Source organism: Procambarus clarkii, chromosome 8 (assembly GCF_040958095.1).
Source record: "Procambarus clarkii isolate CNS0578487 chromosome 8, FALCON_Pclarkii_2.0, whole genome shotgun sequence".
NCBI lineage: Eukaryota > Metazoa > Arthropoda > Malacostraca > Decapoda > Cambaridae > Procambarus > Procambarus clarkii.
Genome location: NC_091157.1, coordinates 26,056,567 through 26,077,379, shown reverse-complemented (window position 1 = coordinate 26,077,379; position 20,813 = coordinate 26,056,567). Strand labels below are relative to the sequence as shown.

The window sequence follows — 20,813 nt, the reverse complement described above, 5'->3', positions numbered from 1 at the left end:
ATTCTGGAGGTGATGTGGTGCCTGATGGTGGCGAGTTTTCCTCGGCGATGGTGGGCATGAGTAGTACTTGGGCGGTGGCGGCAGTGTCTCGGTAGGCTTCGCCGGATGATGCCGGCATTGTTCGCTTCCTGAAGTGTCTGAAGCCCGCAGTTTGTAGATTCCCACTCCGTGGAGTGGCAGGCGGTAGACCCTCGTGTTGCAGACGTGGTGGTGTGCCGGTATGCCCCCTGGTGGGGTTAGGGGGTCCTTCATTTGTTTCAATGGCGCCTGATATTGTTTGCATGTCTTTGAATGCATGTGGTCTGAATGCTCTTGCGGTTCAGTTGGACCTTGTGGATGTGCTTCGGGAGCAGCGTGTGGACGTGGCTCTGATCCAGGAGCACAATGTTCGGAATGTGTGCGTGTTCTGCAGGGGTTGTGCGCCGATTTTCATATTGTGTTGAACCCGCCGACGACGTCCTTTGCGGGGGACGCTCATGTTATTTTCGTGGAGGGCATCTATTTCCGTGCTTCACATGTAAATAGATGAAGATGGGCGGGTTTTGTTTGTACGAGCAGAGTATTTGGGGGTTGTGATTCCGTTCTTGATGGTGTACGCCTCTTCTGGGGTGGCGCATCATCGGGACCAGGAGCTATTTTTTGGGAGGGGCTTCTGCCCTTTCTGCGGCATGATACTAGGGATTTGATCTTTGATGGGGATTTTAATTGTGTCACGAGTGTGTGGGATAGCTCTAGTGCCCACCCGCAGACTGTTTCGGCCGCTTTGCGTTAGGTTTTGCGTTCATGTGGGTTTCGCGATGCTGCCGTTTTGAGTGGCGGCTCGCTGGAGTATACCTTCGTATAATACCACAAACACGTACTTTTATTACCTCCTTTCTCCATATCAATTCCCATACCACTATCTACTAACAGTTTAAACCCAAACCCAAACAAACGCCTCCAACCACTGGTTCCAACGAGATCTCAACAACAAAAACCCCAGCCCTCGATAGATGTACCCCATCCCGAGCATACATTTCATTTCTTTCATAGAAGTGTTCCCAATCTATGAAACAGATTGCATTTTATTTGCAATATTTTCCAGTCGGCAATTGACACTAAGTGCCCTCGACAACCATTCATTTGCAACTCCCTTTCTTGGAAGAATGCCATATATGATCGGGATGCCTCCCTTGATCCTATGGCAGTCTTAAACCTCTCTCATTTCCTCACTCCTATCTCGTCCAACATCATTTCCACCTGCACTAATGCAAATAATGGGTTTGTTCCCATTTCCATCCATAATATCATTCATGTTGCCAATAATATCATCAATTCCATCTCCCGGATCGCAAACCCTTAACCTGTTCCCTCTATCTCTGGCACAAAAAGTTCTATCCAAATACCTCCCCTGGGAATCTCCCACAACCAAAATTCTCTAAGGTACTTCCTTTACTTTGAGCATTTTGATGGACCAGTGCTTCGTTGCTTTCCCTTTTGAACGAACTGCGAGCTCACCACAACATTCTGTGCCGAGTGCTGTGGTGAGGCTAAATTCGTTCAACTGGTTAGAAATGTTAAAAGAGAGAGAAAGAGGGCAAAAAAGAAACTGATGTTCAAATAACAGGGCAAGCAAAGGCAAATCCTAAAGGTTTTTCAGTTATATCGAACAAAGGTTAGGGAAAGGATAAGTCCATTAAAAAAATGAGACAGGTCAGATAACTGATAATGACGAAGAGATTACTAGTATTTAATAAAAATTTATATATCTGTATTTACTGAAAAACAACTATGCCCTCAGCCCAACAAGTCCTCGTCCCCATATGGGTGGGGACGAGGACAAGTTGACTAGCTTAACAGTCACCAAATCAAGTCAAATGTTTATTCAGGTAAAGTACATACATACAAGGTGAGATACAAACATTGATGGATTTATAGATAGAGATAGTACATACGATGCCTAAAGCCACTATTACGCAAAGCGTTTCGGGCAGAGATGATGCTATTAAATAGTAAAACTCAATCCAAATAAATCCCCAGGGCAGGACGAAGTGTTTGCCAGGGTGCTTAAAGAATGTAAAAAAGAGCTTTACGATCCATTGTCTATCATATTTAATAAATCATTAGTCAGGCAGAGTGCCAGAGTGGTGAAAGGTTGCTAATGTGGTAATAATTTTTAAGAAAGGAGATATATCACTGGCTTCAAACTATTGGCCAATTAGCCTAACGTCTATTGTGGGAAAGTTACTTTAATCGATAATTGTAGATACCATTCGTCTTCATCTTGAAAAACATTAATAAATGATAAAAACATGGTTTTACAAATGGCCGTTCATTTTTAACAAATTTGCTATAATTTTATTCCAGCATACTTAGGCAGTTGAGTGGTAAGGTTTTCGATGTGTACCTTGACTAGCAAAGCTTTTAATACCGTCCCACATGAAAGACTAATTAAAAAGATAGTGGCTCATAGTATTGGGGGTGCTATACTAAGTTGGATTAGAGCATGGCTATTCAAAGGGAAACAGTTAATATAAATGGGGATCAGTGAGAAAATGTTGTAAGGGTAGTGCCTCAAGGCTCTGTCCTGGGACCTGTTATTCGTAATATATATAAATGATATAGATTCAGGTTCGAGCAGCAACATTTGCAAATTTTAAGATAATACAAAAATCGGAAGGTAAATAAACACGGAAAAAGACTATCACTTCAAGGTGATCTAAATAGGATTTTGAAATGATCGAAACATTGGAAGAAGCAGTTTAATGTGCGCAAATTTTTGAGGCTAGGTAATGATGATAAAGTAACAAGATACGACCTAGATGGTGCTGAGATTGCGAAGTCAAATTGTGAAAGGGATCTGGGAGCTATGATTTGTAAGAATTTGAAACCAAAATACCAATGCATAAATGTTCCTAATAAAGCAAATAGGACTAGGATTTATTAATCAAAGCGTTAGTAATAAGAACATAAGAATAAAGGTAACTGCAGAAGGCCTATTGGGCCATTCGAGGCAGTTCCTATTTATAATCACCTAATCCCACTTGTATACATGTCCCACCAACGTTTGAAATAATCAAGGGACCTCACCACCACGCCACGTGGCAGCTAATTCCACAAATCAACAACCCTGTTACCGAACTAGTATTTACCCAGGTCTTTCCGAAATCTAAACTTACCCAGTTTATACCTGGATAAGTTTAGATTTTGCTTCATGTTTTTTCTTGTGTTCATACTTTTAATACCATAAGAAAATAAGAACAATAGGTGCAGTCACAGTGAGAGGTTGTGTTAGCTGGAGCTCCGATTCTAATAACATTATTATTGCAATAATGGAAGGATTAGTAAAAGATTTGGCGAGTCTGGTTGGAGCTCAGAGCAGAGATGGATTCCCTGCGGGAGGAGGTACGACGGCTACGACTTCGGGAGGAAACGAAGGAGGCCAGTGTTGACGGGACCTCATTAAGAAGGACTGACGAGACCAGTATTAAGAAGACCTCGTCTTGGCAAGTTGTGAAAGACAGGGGTCTTAAGAAGACCTTGGCAAAACCGACAACTAATAGCCTACACCTTAGGACTTTTAACGCATTTGACGTATTAGAGGACGAGTGCTGTGTTGAACCTGTTGTTCAACGAGGTGGCAAAGACAAAGTAACGAGGAGCATTGAAGCGCAGGTCCCTCAAACTGCTCGAAAGGAAAAGGGAGAATCGAAGCGAATTTTGGTTGTGGGAGATTCCCAGGTGAGGTATTTAGACAGAACGTTTTGTGCCAGAGATAGGGGGAACAGATTAAGGGTTTGCTACCCGGGAGCTGGAATTGGTGATATTGTTGGAAACATGAATGATATTATGACAGGAAATGGAAACAAACCCATTATTTGTATTAGTGCAGGGGGTAATGATGTTGGACGAGTTAGGAGTGAGGAACTAATACAGAGATTCAGGACAGCCATTGAATTAGTTAGGAGCAAGGGAGGAATCCCGATCATATGTGGCATTCTTCCAAGAAAGGTAGTAGGAAATGAATGGATATCGAGGGCACTTGGTGTCAATTGCCGGCTGGAAAGATATTGCAAATCAAATGCAATATCTTTCATAGACAACTGGGAACACTTCTATGGAAGAAATGGAATGTATGCTCGTGATGGGGTGCATCTATCGAGAGCTGGGGTTGTTGCTGTTGCGAACTCGTTGGAAGAAGTGGTTAGAGGTGTGTGTTTGGGTTTAAACTGTTAGCTGATAGAGGTATGGGAATTGATTTGGAGGAAGGAGATAATAAAAGTACGTGTTTGTGGGAGAAAGGAATTGGCAAAATGATCAGGGAAAGAGAAGGGCCTCAAAATAACAATTCACTTAGGGTATATTACACTAACAGTAGAAGTCTAAGAAATAAAATTAACGAATTAAATACTCTTGTCTGCACAGAAAAAATAGATATTATTGCACTTACCGAAACGTGGATGAATGTAGAAAATAGAGAACTATTAGCTGAATATCAAATAAATGGATTTAAACTATTTCACACAGATAGATATATTAGACGAGGAGGGGGAGTAGCCATATATGTTAGGGACAATTTGAAATGTAGTCTCAAAGAGGGAATCAAAACTGAGCCACACACAGGAACTATTTGGATAGAATTATACGAAAAAGCAAATAATATTATAATAGGAGTTATATATAGGCCACCAAACTTAGACAGAATGGAAGCAAAGCAACTATGGGATGAAATATCTAGGGCATCTAGATCTAACAGTATTTACGTCATGGGTGACTTTAATTTTAGTGGAATTAACTGGTTGAACAAAACAGGGAATAGTGAAGCAGAAGATTTTCTAGAATTAATTGACGATTGCTTTCTTACGCAACACATTAAGGAACCAACACGGGAAAATAATATTTTAGATTTAGTGTTAACTAACAGGGAAACACAAATTAATGACATCGAAATAGGAAGTGAGCTAGGGAACAGTGATCACAAAGAAATCAGATTTAACATAGAATGGAATAGACCTGTAGGAGAAAATTCAGTTAGTGCCAGATTTTCGAAAAGCTGATTTTAATAGCCTTAGAAATTTTTTGGGTCAAATTGATTGGAAAGTCTTGGGTATGGGGTGGGGGCCGGTCTTGGAGCGAGACATGAACCCAGTGATAGGTGACGTAAATGGGGATTTCGATGTGGATTCAATATATAACTTATTTAAGAATATTCTAAACAAAGCACAGGAACGTAGTATACCATACAAATTGAATAGATCGAATACCAATGACCCAAAGTGGATAACAAAGAATTTGAAGAACCTTATAGGTAAAAAGAGAGCTTGGTACAAAAGGATTAAAAATGGGGAGGTCACTTTAAAACAGGAATTCGTACAACTGGTTAGAAATGTTAAAAAAGAGAAGGAAAGCAAAAAGAACTATGAAGTTCGTATAGCAGGGCAAGCAAAGACAAATCCTAAAGGGTTTTTTCAGTTATATCGTACTAAGACTAGGGAAAGGATAGGTCCATTAAAAACTAAGACAGGTCAAATAACAGATAGTGATGAAGAGATGAGTAGTATTTTTAATAAATATTTTGTATCTGTATTTACTAAAGAGGAACTTAACAATATGCCTTCAGCCGAACAAGTCAATGTGGGTGGGGACGAGGACAGGTTGACGAGATTAGCAGTTACCAGGGAGGATGTTCTTAAACAAATAGTAAAACTCAAACTAAACACATCCCCAGGGCCGGATGAAGTGTTTGCCAGGGTGCTTAAAGAATGCAAAGAGGAGCTTTGTGACCCATTGTCTACCATATTTAATAAATCAATAGAGTCAGGCAGAGTGCCAGAGTTGTGGAAAGTTGCTAATGTGATACCAGTTTTTAAGAAAGGAGATAGATCACTTGCATTTAGCTATTGGCAAATTAGCCTAACGTCTATTGTGGGAAAGTTACTCGAATCGATAATTGCAAATAAAATTCGTCTTCATCTTGAAAAACAAATTAATAATCGAGTCGCAACATGGTTTTATAAATGGCCGTTCATGTTTAACAAATTTGTTATCTTTTTATTCTAGCATAGTTGAGGCAGTTGATAGTGGTAAGTATTGTGATGTTGTGTACCTTGACTTTAGCAAAGCTTTTGATACAGTGCCACATGAAAGACTGATTAAAAAGATAGAGGCTTTTGGTATTGGGGGTGCTATATTAAGCTGGATTTGGGCATGACTATACCAAAGGAAACATAGTATAAATGGAGTCAAGTCAGAGTGGGAAAATGTTGTAAGTGGAGTGCCTCAAGGTTCTGTCCTGGGACCTCTGTTGCTTATAATATATATAAATGATTTAGATTCAGGTTTGAGTAGCAACATTTGCAAATTTGCCGACGAGTCAAAAATCGGTAGGGAAATTAATACGGAAGACAACTCACTATTACTTCAAGTTGATCTAAATAGGATTTTGAAATGGTCAAAGGATTGGCAGATGCAGTTTAATGCTGATAAATGTAAAGTTCTGAGGCTACGTAATGATGATAGAGTTACAAGATACGAGCTAGATGGTGTTGAGATTGCGAAGTTGGATTGCGAAAGGGATCTGGGAGTTATGATTAGTAAGAATTTAAAACAAAAGGATCAATTCATGAATGTTCGTAATAAGGCAAATAGGACACTGGGATTTATTAATCGAAGCGTTAGTAACAAGACACCTGGTGTGGTTCTTTAGCTATATCTAGCTATGGTTAGGCCCTATTTAGATTATGCTGTTCAGTTTTGGTCGCCGTACTATAGAATGGATATAAATTCACTTAAACGTGTCCAGCGTAGGATGACTTAGTTAATTCCCCAAATTAGAAATCTTTCATATGAAGAAAGATTAACAAAGCTTAAATTGCATTCACTGAAAGGCGAAGAGTTAGGAGTGATATGATAGAGGTTTACAAGTGGATGAATGGACATAACAAAGGAGATAATAATAGGGTATTAAAAGTATCAACACAAGACAGAACACGAAACAATTGGTATAAATTGGATAAGTTTAGATTTAGGAAAGACTTGGGTAAATACTGGTTCAGTAACAGGGTTGTTGATTTGTGGAACCAATTACCGCGTAACGTGATGGAGGTGGGGTTCCCCAATTGTTTCAAACGTGGGTTGGACATGTATACGAGTGGGATTGGGTGGTTATAAATAGGAGCTGCCTCGTTTTGGCCAATAGATCTTCTGCAGTTACCTTTGTTCTTATGTAAATTAGACGTCAACTTGGTCATAACCTTTATGGTTTCCTTCCTGGCAGAAGCATTCAAACTTGCTTTGATGAATATTTTGTTAGAGGCCATGCGTCATTTATTGACGTCCAGACTGCTTCTGATACAGAAAAAAGCGGTGACAATCTCAGAACAATTAGTCTCTTTTGGAGTTAATGGAAGACTTGAAATAGCTCAAGGTGTACCTGAGTATCAGAACCGCCTCAGTTCTTTACAGAGGTCGAAAGTAAACATTTTACACCCTTTGATTTGGGTACACACCAGAGTAGTGCGCTTAGCCCAACACTGTTCAATGTCCTAATGCACAAAAACTGATATCCCAACACCAGCTGTTGAAGCTGTCATCTGTTATATCGACGACATTTGTACCCTTTCAAATATCCAAACTAGACTGCAATCTCTATTCACTCACTGCTAAAAGCATTGAATTTAGTCTTATCTATTATTTAATGCTTTCAAAGTCAACAACCAAAATAGAAACATGTGGGCAGCATAAATACCTTTCAGTAGGAGTCAACAGCAAGAGCCTCATTGTTGCATTTACAAATAACCTGCTCACTGCACAGAATAAATGGTCTAGACTTTATCTTGTATGGATACCATCTCACAAATATAACCAATCATAATGACAGACACTGCAGCCAAATTGCCGTGTAACACTGATGAAGTTGAATTAGACCAAGGTATCCCCATCTTTGCTGTCAAGACTGTTCCTAACACTCAGGTAAAATATAGAAATTATCGACTCCCAACGGTCTGAATGCACCAATGTAAAAACCTGTGATTTGTTATGATCCGAAACCTATGTATATGAGCAGCACAAAACTACCTCCAGACTGCGACTCTACTGAAAATCTGAGTTGGGCACAACCGACCTGAACAAGACCTTAACATACTGAAAAACTGCACATTAACCACAATATATCAAGGCAGCACTTGTCAGTACTCTGAAAAAGCCTTCGACACCCTGGGTTGACTAATATATTAAAAAATATTAACAACTTTCCACTTTCGACAAAATATTTCCTTGATAACCCCAAAATGAAATCAAGATTCCTCCACGACACACTGACTACTTGGACCGTAGTGATGGAGTGCCACAAGGCTGTGTACTCGCGCCAACATTACATCACACACTACAGGGGGGAAGGAAGGGGAGGAGTGGCGGCCCTGTTGACAAAGGACTGGAGTTTCGAGGATATGGATATCCCGGGCTGCGAGGAGTTCAGAGACTACATAACAGGCACCATGACGATCGGAGGACCAAAGAGTAACTGATGTAAACCCTCATTAAATGACAGACCCAATCAAGATCACGACAAACATAGCAGCACTTTCAGTTATAGTAAAGGAAGACTCTGTCGCCAGTTAGAAATCGATCGCGACTTCTAATCATGAGGACTTCAGGGAAAGATGCAAGAACCGTATGGTGGCACAGAGCGAGCAAAACTATTGGAATTGTCAACAAGAAAACTTTTAAGCCCACATGTAATAGGACCTTACACGACTAGAAGTAATGATGAACCAGCCTGACTTCACCTAGAATTCACAGAAAAATTCACTTTTATGGGGAATGAAGTTCGGAGCCCCATGGGAAGGCGTGATGACTGTATTGACGTTTGAATATATGTATTTAAAGTAGAGATAACTTGCTCAAGGAAGGGACCAGAAAACTAAAGCCTGGCATAGCGAAAGGAAAATTACAAGGAAACCAAATTTACAATATAAATTCCATAGGTAGCAAATCTCAAGAGAAAAGGCTGCACAGTTATGATTGACTACATCACCCAGTAGGGTAAAGAGACAAGTTTGTCCTGGTATGAAAGAATGAAATTTCACGACCGTTAAGTTGAGCGAGCGAGCATGACCAGATGTATATAAAGTAATCTCCATCTGTGCACTCTCCTGTATCCTCTGGTCTGGGACCAAGAGTCTGCCTTGCTGGGTATCTACAGTCACCACTCTGGCTGGGCTGGCCAAGGATATTGCAGTTGTTGCATGCTCACATCACCAAAGAAAATGACAAAAATCAGTGGAACTCGGTGCTTCCATTCAAAGGGAGAGAACGTAGAGGGTTAATTACGTGCTCCCAGGTAAGTAAGGTTCGCTCACACGTTAAGGAAGGTCTCCTAACCTCCCATGTTACTTTTCCACGACATCATGAAACCTTGACAGATTACTTGTGTATGGAATAGCTATTGGTTTAGTCGTTTGTCAGCTATTTGTCTATTCTGTCAACGTCATTGGACAAAGGGAAACTAGACCAAATGATGGACTTCTTCACTGACGGGCTACCCGGCTAGTATCGTGCAGCAAGCACCGAGTTGACAGAACCCATCAACGGCATCAACTGAGAACCTGAAGCCAGGGAGTCTCTTCTAACGTTGTCTGTGATGGAACGAGTACTCTGAGCAGAGAAATTATAGATATTGCCAAAGAATTTCTAAGAGAACCCTTGTCGAGGATTCTTCCAGAAGGCACCCAGGATACAGCAGAAAAGGTATATATCTGTCGAATGAAAAAACAAAAGCTCGAAGAAAATAGGGATGACAAACAGGCCGGAGACAACGACAGGCCCAGACCAAGAGGCTAAGAGGAGGAGACGCCTGGTCACCAAGACCTGGGGCCAGATTCACGAAAGCACTTACGCAAGCACTTGCGAACGTGTACATCTTCTCAATCTTTGGCGACGTTGTTTCCAATTATTAAACAGTTAATGAGCTCTAAAGCACCAGGAGGCCGTTTATAACAACATCAGTTGAATAGGAAGTTTTCATGCTTGTAAACTGTTTAATAAATATAATCAAAGCCGACAAAGATTAACGAAAGATGTACACGTACGTAAGTGCTTTCGTGAATCTGGCCCCAGTTCTACAACAAAGCAGTTATATCTACAACAGTGATCATCCAATGACTTACGGATATTCCATAATACGGACTACCTTCCCCCTCCCCTCAGAGCAGGCCATGGTTCTCCCCCCGAAGTGGGAACCAGATCAACAGACGCCACAATTTGAGGCAACTCAAGGATCGTCCGCCAAGTGTAACATTGGCCTTGGAGGAGTATTAGATTTTGATGACTGACACTACGAACAAAGGAATTATCGAAGATACCAAAGCTACAGAAGAGACAACGATTATGGGTACAATGGAGAAAAGATATTGGTACAACAACAAAGAGGTAAAGTCCCAAACAAAAGACTTAGTTCATTTCAAGATTCTCTGTTGTAAGAGATGACCTGGTTGGTCTATGTGATAAAAAACGAGCATTATAAAATATAATAAACAATATTGTTATATATTAGCATACTGTGCATATTTAGGCATTGGTTCAGTTGTGTGTTTTGGTTCTGATGGCAATTATTTGTATTCTTAGTACGTGGGTGGAACATTTATCAACACTGTGGTTCGAACAAAAGTCGTCAGCAAATCACTGTTCGAGGAATGTTTGAACGTTTCCAGCGATGAGGAAAAACCTGTGGATAGCATAAGTAATAATTGGCGCAAAAACTCATTACACAGACCCAAGCATTATTCCAGGTGAGGTATTTGAAGGTTATGAATGTGGAGAGAGGGGCTTCGCATGTCACAAGAGAGGGGGGAGGGACCGTCGTAAACATCTAACTACGGAACACCAACTATGAACCCGAGCCAACCGAAATTATCTCCAAGCAATACGTATGCACTACGCCACTTTGCAGTTTTTACAACTATGGCAATGTGTAGGTCGTATGCATCCCACTTCAACCACATTGTAGAAGGCTCAACGCCCACAAGAAAACATCAAAATAAAAATCCGCTTCAACACCACAGGTACGATAAAGAAGAGTTGACCTGCCCTCTGTGTGACTATGCGTGTACTGTGAAGTAGGCCTTCAGACGCCACCAAGACGCACGAGGCAAGTTACCTTGGACCAATATCAATTGTGTCATGTTATATCTGTGGCAAAGACAGACCAAATGAAGGAGAGATGAAAGCGCACATGAAAGAGTATCGTGTAGGAAAGTACTATCGTTGTGATGTTCAAGTTCCGTTCTGTGTAACTCAAAAAGCTAATACAACATCTGAGAATGCACACTGGTGAGAAACCACAGTTGTGTCCTTTTTGCCCCTTATCGTGCTGCTCGCCGCGACCTTCGGTCCCATGTGCGGCGCATGCACAAACGAGAAAATATGTATGGAGACACTTTCACCCCTCGTTCTGTGGGGTTCTCTGTAGCCGAGAGTCAAGATTATTTACACTATTATTGATCATGAAGAGCATCAACAGGTCCCAGCCACACATCACTGGACCTCCAGTTCCAGGCACAGCCATCACTGGACCTCCAGTTCCAGGCACAGCCATCACTGGACCTCCAGTTCCAGGCACAGCCATCACTGGACCTCCAGTTCCAGGCACAGCAATCACTGGACCTCCAGTTCCAGGCACAGCAATCACTGGACCTCCAGTTCCAGGCACAGCAATCACTGGACCTCCAGTTCCAGGCACAGCAATCACTGGACCTCCAGTTCCAGGCACAGCAATCACTGGACCTCCAGTTCCAGGCACAGCAATCACTGGACCTCCAGTTCCAGGCACAGCAATCACTGGACCTCCAGTTCCAGGCACAGCAATCACTGGACCTCCAGTTCCAGGCACAGCAATCACTGGACCTCCAGTTCCAGGCACAGCAATCACTGGACCTCCAGTTCCAGGCACAGCAATCACTGGACCTCCAGTTCCAGGCACAGCAATCACTGGACCTCCAGTTCCAGGCACAGCAATCACTGGACCTCCAGTTCCAGGCACAGCAATCACTGGACCTCCAGTTCCAGGCACAGCAATCACTGGACCTCCAGTTCCAGGCACAGCAATCACTGGACCTCCAGTTCCAGGCACAGCAATCACTGGACCTCCAGTTCCAGGCACAGCAATCACTGGACCTCCAGTTCCAGGCACAGCAATCACTGGACCTCCAGTTCCAGGCACAGCAATCACTGGACCTCCAGTTCCAGGCACAGCAATCACTGGACCTCCAGTTCCAGGCACAGCAATCACTGGACCTCCAGTTCCAGGCACAGCAATCACTGGACCTCCAGTTCCAGGCACAGCAATCACTGGACCTCCAGTTCCAGGCACAGCAATCGCTGGACCTCCAGTTCCAGGCACAGCAATCGCTGGACCTCCAGTTCCAGGCACAGCAATCGCTGGACCTCCAGTTCCAGGCACAGCAATCGCTGGACCTCCAGTTCCAGGCACAGCAATCGCTGGACCTCCAGTTCCAGGCACAGCAATCGCTGGACCTCCAGTTCCAGGCACAGCAATCGCTGGACCTCCAGTTCCAGGCACAGCAATCGCTGGACCTCCAGTTCCAGGCACAGCAATCGCTGGACCTCCAGTTCCAGGCACAGCAATCGCTGGACCTCCAGTTCCAGGCACAGCAATCGCTGGACCTCCAGTTCCAGGCACAGCAATCGCTGGACCTCCAGTTCCAGGCACAGCAATCGCTGGACCTCCAGTTCCAGGCACAGCAATCGCTGGACCTCCAGTTCCAGGCACAGCAATCGCTGGACCTCCAGTTCCAGGCACAGCAATCGCTGGACCTCCAGTTCCAGGCACAGCAATCGCTGGACCTCCAGTTCCAGGCACAGCAATCGCTGGACCTCCAGTTCCAGGCACAGCAATCGCTGGACCTCCAGTTCCAGGCACAGCAATCGCTGGACCTCCAGTTCCAGGCACAGCAATCGCTGGACCTCCAGTTCCAGGCACAGCAATCGCTGGACCTCCAGTTCCAGGCACAGCAATCGCTGGACCTCCAGTTCCAGGCACAGCAATCGCTGGACCTCCAGTTCCAGGCACAGCAATCGCTGGACCTCCAGTTCCAGGCACAGCAATCGCTGGACCTCCAGTTCCAGGCACAGCAATCGCTGGACCTCCAGTTCCAGGCACAGCAATCGCTGGACCTCCAGTTCCAGGCACAGCAATCACTGGACCTCCAGTTCCAGGCACAGCAATCACTGGACCTCCAGTTCCAGGCACAGCAATCACTGGACCTCCAGTTCCAGGCACAGCCATCACTGGACCCCCCCCCTTCTCCACACCCTCATCCACCATCTCAAGCGTCGTTATAATCTGTGTAGGGTTAGTGCCGTGGTAATGGTGGAGTTAGTCTGTCATCAGGGTTGGCCTGACGCTGTATCCGGTGTCTTATAGTCATAACTTAAGGTTAAATATGGGATGCATTAGACATGTTCATAAACCAGAGTAACGTTGGGCATCGGAAGAAACCGGCCCCTTGGTAGCAACGATTTGAAAATTACTCTATTAGTGCAATTGATACTTCAATAGATACAAGGTTGACTTACCAGCAAGAGATAATGGAATAGAATGCTATTTATTTTCTGGGATTTTTGGAGAGTGGCTTTACCCTGTGCTTATGAAAGACTTATGTTCTTAAATTCTGACTTCTAATGTTGCTTTACTTGGAAATTTTTATTTCATTATTGGAAAAATTCAGTAAGTCAAACGTAATTAAAGAAATATTAAATTTATGTTCAAATTGTATTATATGATATCCTATATTGGTAGATATATTATATCTACCAATATAGGATATTGGTAGATATATTATATCTACCAATATAGGATAGGTAGATATATTTCAATTTCATTTTTGTTTTAACAAATGGAAATTGACTCCAAGAGTCTGCAAATACCTGTGGTTAATCGTTTTCTTCATGCAGAACAATAAGAAGCAAAAAATACACAATGACAGCAAGATAAAGGAAGATGGGACAGTGTCGTGATGGACCACAGCGACAGTGTTTAACTCAAGAGCTGGGATATGAGGCGGTGTTCCCTTAAGGTAACCAACACACCCTTTCATAGTAGCCAATTCTTCACATACTTCTTTTTACTATACTCAATGGAAACCATTTCTCTTCATTCAGTTACTTCAGTGTTCTGCTTACTTTAATATAGAACTATGGTGCACTACAAAATTTAATTATGGAAAGCTAAGGATCAAGAATGAACAGGTGGTTTAAATTACATTTGAAGTGCATATCCATCTTGTTTATGAACTGCATTAACAAGGAGTTTCTGGTCAGACATTTGTTTAGTGCTGACAAGTGTTGTTGAATGTGTGGGGGTTGCTGCCACGTTACGTGGCAGCAATGTAACGTGGGTATGGTATGATATATTGTTCCAATTGTGATATTTGTCATGTACTGGAAGTAGGAACTCTAATGATGCATTTGAGATGACCCAGTACTGTAGTCTTAGGCAAGTACTGATTGGTTCAAGACATCCCAGTACTGCAGAGGCGGAAACAAATGGGCAGAGTTTCTTTCACCCTGATGACCTGTTCACCTAGCAGTAAAAATAGGTACCTAGGAGCTAGACAGCTGATACGGGCTGCTTCCTGGGGATGTGTAACAAAAAGGAGGCCTGATCGAGAACCGGGCCGCGGGTACGGTGAGCCCCGAAATCATCTCAAGATAACGTCATCAGTTGTGGTACTTGTGAAAACTTTTGTTTCCTTTATAAACGGAGTTAAGCAGGTGCATTGAATGGACTTTAGCCTTTGTTTATGAGGACGAACTGTTACACGACTCAATATATCACGTTCAAACATTCCTTTAACAGTGATTCGATGACGACTTCTGCTCGTGACACAAAGATATAACTCATCGGACAGTTCTAATACAAATAATGGCTAACAGAATCTTAACATATCTAACCTACACCTAGCTTAAATTGAAATTATAATATTAACTCTTCTGCGAAACTAATTTTAATTACAAAATGTTAAAACTGATTAATGCATTTAAGTGGAGGATAGGGACGGCGACAACTAACGAGCCTGGCCTGAGGACGGGTTGCTGCAAATGAACATTTAGCCATTGGCGCTCATTTGGAAACTAGCAAAGGCTACTTTACTACAGTTCAAGCTGTCCATGATTGGCCAAGGTTCACCCAGACCTGAAATTTACGATCAAGACACACATGAAGGAGCTACCCTTCCTAGGTGTGTGTGTGTGTACACTCATCTTGTACTTGCAGGGGTTGAGCTCTGGCTCTTTGGTCCCGCCTCTCAACTGGTGTACAGATTCCTGAGCGTACTAGGCTCTATTATATCTACATTTGGAACTGTGTATGGAGTCTGTCTCTACCACATCACTGCCTAATGCATGCTATCTGTTAACTATTCTGCCACTGAAAAAGTTCTTTCTAACATCCCTGTGGCTCATTTGGGTACTCAGTTTCCACCTGTGTCCCCTTGTTCGCGTACCCCCCCCCCCCCTCCCAGTGTTAAACAATTCACCTTTATGTACCCTGTCGATTCCTCTTAGAATTTTGAAAATAGTGGTCATGTCTCCCTGAGCTCTCCTATCTTCCAGCTACGTTAGGTTCATATCATGCAGCCTTTCCTCGTAACTTATGCCTTAATTCTGGGATAAGCCTAGTGGCATACCTTAGAACTTTTTTCAGATTAGTCCTGTACTTGATAAGGTACGTGCTCCATGCTAGGGCCGCATACTCCAGGAATGGTTTCATATCGGTGGTATACAAGGTTCTGACTGATTCCTTACACAGGTTCCTGAAGGCAGTTCTGATGTTAACCAGCCTCGCATATGCCGCCGATATTTTTATGTGGGCTTAAGGAGGCAAGTTTGGTGTGATCAACTCTTAGATATTTCTCTTATCGTTTCATGGAGCACTTTATCTCCCATTTGGTATGATGTTTCTGGCCTTCTGTTTCCACTGCCTAGTTTCATTCTTACATTTTCTCGGGTTGAACTGTAGAAGCCATTTGTTGGACCATTCATTCAGTTTGTCTAAATCATCTTTTATCCTCGTACTATCCTCCGCTGCCTTAATCCTCCTCAATTTTTGCATCAGCAAACATTGAGAGGAACGATTCTATTCCCTCTCGGAGATCATTTACATATCAAAAACAGTATAGATCCAAGGACTGAACCCCAGTGGGACTCCACTGGTGGCACTTCGTCAATCTGAGACCATGCCCCTCCCTGTGACTGTCTTCTGTTGCTTAGGTACTCCCTTATCCAATCGAGTACCTTCCCGTTCACTCCTGCCTGCATCTCCAGTTAGTGCACTAGTCATGCGTGGTACTGTTTACTTTCTTTACTCCCGTTGCATGAAGGTGCTTTTTTGCAATCCAAAAATCCGCAGTCTGCCCACCCCTCTCTTCCTTGCCTGATTTCTGTTGCCTGGTCGTAGAATTGAATTAATCCTTTGAGGCATGATTTGCCATCCCTGAACCCATGCTACTGATGTGTTACAAAGTTCTTTCGCTCCAGATGTTCCCCTAGCTGTTTTCGCATAATCTTTTCCATCAACTTGCATGGGATGCAAGTTAGGGACACTGGCCTGAAGTTTAGTGCTTCCTGCCTATCCCTCTTTGTATATAGGGACTACATTAGCAGTCAATTTTTAGCAGCTCCTCTGTTAAAAGTGATTTGTTTTACACTATGGAGAGTGGCAGGCACAGTGCTTTTGCTCCTTTAGTATCCATTGAGAGATTCCATCCGGGCCTATAGCCTTTGTCACATTCAACTTTACCAAAAGCTACCTCACCGCCCCACTAGTATTCCAAAGGTCCTCTAGCAGTACCTGATTATCTATTCTTTCTCTTATCTCTGGGACTCCTCCTCGCTCTAATGTGAAGTCCTCCTGGAATTTTTAATTGAGTTCCTCACACACTTCCTTGTCGTTTGTACTTAATCTGTCTGCCCCCATCCTCGGTTTCATTACCTGTTCCTTCACTGTTTACCTCCTGATGTGGCTGTGCAGTAATATAGGTTGAGTCTTTGCTTTGCTTGCCATGGCATTTTCATATTGCCTTTCTGCCTCTCTTCACACCCTAACATTCATTCCTGGCACACTTTCTCTGCTCTCTAGTGTTTTTATTTCAACAGTTTCTCCATGCCCTTGCACTTTGTTAGCTTACATCTCTGATTAAACCATGGGATTCTCATCTGGACTAAATTTTTGTTCTCTTTTGGACTGGGACGAACTTGTCTGGCCTCCTTTCACTTCTGTGTGATGTAGTCCATCATGCCTTAGGCCGTCTTTCCTCCGAACTTTGCTTCAAGTTATATGTTAGGAATTTTCTTATCTCATCATAGTTTTCCTTTCGGAATGCCAGCCTTTTGTTTTCTGGGCACGCCCATGTGTACAATAACCCTTCTTTGACCAAATACTCAAACATCAGTACACTCATTCTCTCAGCGGCTTCGAAACCTAGTTTCCCTTTCATTGGAGTCATTTAGTGAAGACTAGATCGAGTCTTGCTGGTTGATCATTTCTTCTCATTCTTGTGGGTTCCACTGACATGCTGGCCAAAAGTTTCTTGTCGCCACTTCCAGCAGTTTAGTTCTCCATGTTTCCTCACCTCCATGAAGTTCCTTGTTTTCCCGGTCTATCCTTCCATGACTGTCGTCCCCCCCCCCCCCATGAGAAGCAGATGGGATCTATTTTCACAGGCAGCAGTGGCTTCTCTTGCAATTATGGTGTTAACTGCCATGTTTATTATACTCCGGCCAGGGGTCTTCTGTCGTTTGGTGGAGGGTTATATATCACTGCTATAACTACTCTTGGACCTCCTATCATGGTACCTGCTATGTAGTTTCTGAACCCCTCACAGCCTGGGATAACCATCTCCTCGAAACTCCACTCCTTTCTTATCAGTAGGGGCCACTCTGCCTTCTCTCCTTTCCTCCCTCCCTCTCCTTATTACAGTGTATTCTTAGGGAAACACCACATCCGTTATAATTCCTGAGTTTTGTTTGTGAGCCCAATTACATCCGGGTTCCCTTGTACCCTATCCCCTAAGCTCACTTGCCATGCTTGTAATCCCAACTATGTTCGAGTACATTACCTTGAAACTGACTGACTTCCATCCTCATTTTATGTTGGTTTCACTGGAATTGGGGGGCAAGGGGTGTCCGGGGTGGGAGGGCCTGGGAATGTGGACCTGGGGATCTGGTGTGAAAAGGGCGTGGGAGGATCCTGAATGGGGAAGCTAGGAGGGTCTGGGTTGGCCTTGGGATGGGGGAGGAGAAGGGGCATGTGAAAGGTAGGGGGGATGTCAGGGCTTGGGAGGAAAGGGGAGTCTGGGGTGGGGCAGTAGGGATGGAGGAAAGGAGGGGGGGAGGGAGGTTGTAGGAGGGAGAGTTTGGGGGGGGAGGTTGTAGGAGGGAGAGTTTGGGGGGGGAGGTTGTAGGAGGGAGAGTTTGGGGGGGGAGGTTGTAGGAGGGAGAGTTTGGGGGGGGAGGTTGTAGAAGTGAGAGTTTGGGGGGGGGAGGTTTTAGGAGGGAGAGTTTGGGGGGGGGGGAGGTTGTAGGAGGGAGAGTTTGGGGGGGGAGGTTGTAGGAGGGAGAGTTTAAGGGGGGAGAGTTTGGGGGGGGAGGTTGTAGGAGGGAGAGTTTGGGGGGGGAGAGGGGGGATACTGGGAGAGGACATGTGGTGTGGGAACGGGGAGGGCCTGGGGTGGGGAATGAGTTGGGGAATGAGTTGGGGAAGGAAGGCATGAGGGTTAACATGGGGCTTGGGGTCGGGGAGCTGGTGGGGTGCTTAGTCTGGGGACGGTCTCTATTGGTGGTGGGGGGGGGGGGATGATCATGGGGCGAGTTTGTTGGAGATTTCAGTTATATTCCTCCCTGGGGATGCTGGCCTACTGGTGAAGGGATTCACCATTAACCATATGTTACACCACTAAATGTTAAAATTACGGGCCAGAAGAATGGTTTACCACTCAAGTGGTTAAGGCATAGAGTACTTTACAACATACCTATTAGAAGATCACCGCTTCAAGGTATAAACTATCACAATTATTAAACGTGTTTCCTTCACCTATTGTACTTATGTGGGAATATATATATATGCGCTATATAATGACCAACTGCAATCCAAGAGGTTTTTCCAAACAATTTTAATCTTCCATACCTGCTGTGCCGTTGTACTGATGAACCCTCGTACATACCTGAAATTACACATTAAATACCCCTAATTATTAACTTGAAAACATCTTTATGTAAAGTTTAAGAAATATTCCGCTAGACAATCGATCAGGTCAGACATTGGATGAACTAAAGTGCCGACTTACCACGGAATGGCAAAAGCCAACCTCAGATGACACAGCCCGTTCTCAACACAACGGCCAAGTGGTCGTTAACTCGGCAGCCAAACATTAACGTGAAGAACGCTTCACATTTAATGAGTCCTCGGTCTATACTCGTTCGTGCACTGACCCACAACAGTTCATACATTTTAACACAAGAATTATTTAAAATGGTTTTTGATACGTGAACTATTATACATTATTTATTAGGCGAGGGAGACAGGTTGGAATACACTCATGTGCTATAATTTCCTTCAACTATCAGACCTATGTACAATATAAATATACAATAATATTTACTTATATTGGACAAAATATAGTACTTGGTTACACAGGACGTTAATGTTAATTAAGGCGTCTCTGGGGTTGGCTGCAGCGTGGACGACACTGACTCAGGATGATTAGTTTCAGGGGGGGGGGTGTATGTGACGGTTGATAGATTAAAAGTCTTTGGTCTGTATTTCAAGGATTGAAGTCTGATAGTTCACAAGAAATACTTTATAATTGTCAGAATTTAACTATATTAATTCCGTAATTTCACCCCCCCCCCCCCCCCACTTGCTTTTGGTCGAACGATCAATTTTATATATATAGTCGAGACACGAGCGGCTGTTATGGAACCGTTAATCTCTCATCAGTCATTTTAGAAGTTAATTATATTTTAATAAGCTTTACCAAAAGTCTTCAGGAAGGTAAAATTCTCTACTAATAGCCAAAGATAAATTATTCAATATGATTATATTTACAAATGAGTAAACCTGGGATAAAGCTTTATATAAAATAACTAAATTAACATCTTTGTAACTATCCTTATTTATAAAATCAGCAAATATAGACTATTCTATCAATAATACAATGTGATAAAATAGCTAATCATCTAGTCGGTAATCAGTAACTTGCCTGTAAGCCTGACGCAGGTAACCTCATGCACAGGACTGTCCAGGTGACTAATTTAGTACAACCAATGAGGCGGGCGCTGAGCAGCACCTCTCCCCACGCCGGCCCGCGCCACACTGCCCGCCGCGCCTCTTGACTAGCTTGGCCTGATGGGTCAACTACCTGTGACGTTATTCACCTCACCTGACATGAGGCCGCCTCACACATAAATAATTCACAAGTCACTTCAATAATATTAATATAGTTAATTTCTATTAATGTGAAATATGTGCAAGTTTGAGTATATATTAAAAGCACATACTTTACTACTGGACATTAAACCCACTACCACACCCACCTTGTAGCTGGGAAGCTCCATAACGCCTTCTGTAACTGTTATGTTGGAGTCTAAACCAGGGGCCAGGTACAGCAACCGGTTACGGTGTTCAGCGTCCTGTGTGTGTGGCTGTAGGGTCCAACTCTTAGCTCTTGGACCCCGCCTTTCTAATTTTCGGTTGCCTAATTTACAGATTCAAGAGCTATTTTTTTCCATCTGTCATATCAACTATATAAACACCTTCC

General features: G+C 43.2%; 2 long non-coding RNA genes across 2 annotated transcripts in view; one reads left to right on the top strand and one right to left on the bottom strand.

The window, feature by feature from the left end:
• Nucleotides 1–20,397, bottom strand: part of LOC138358933 (uncharacterized) — a 601,113-nt gene extending 580,716 nt beyond the window's left edge. Inside the window, exon 1 of the long non-coding RNA XR_011225651.1 lies at nt 20,256–20,397. This is a non-coding gene — a long non-coding RNA (uncharacterized lncRNA). The remainder of the gene's footprint in view (nt 1–20,255) is intronic.
• The window catches only part of LOC138358935 (uncharacterized), a 79,988-nt gene that overhangs the window by 41,110 nt on the left and 18,065 nt on the right, over nt 1–20,813 (top strand). The gene's annotated exons all lie outside the window — the stretch shown is intronic.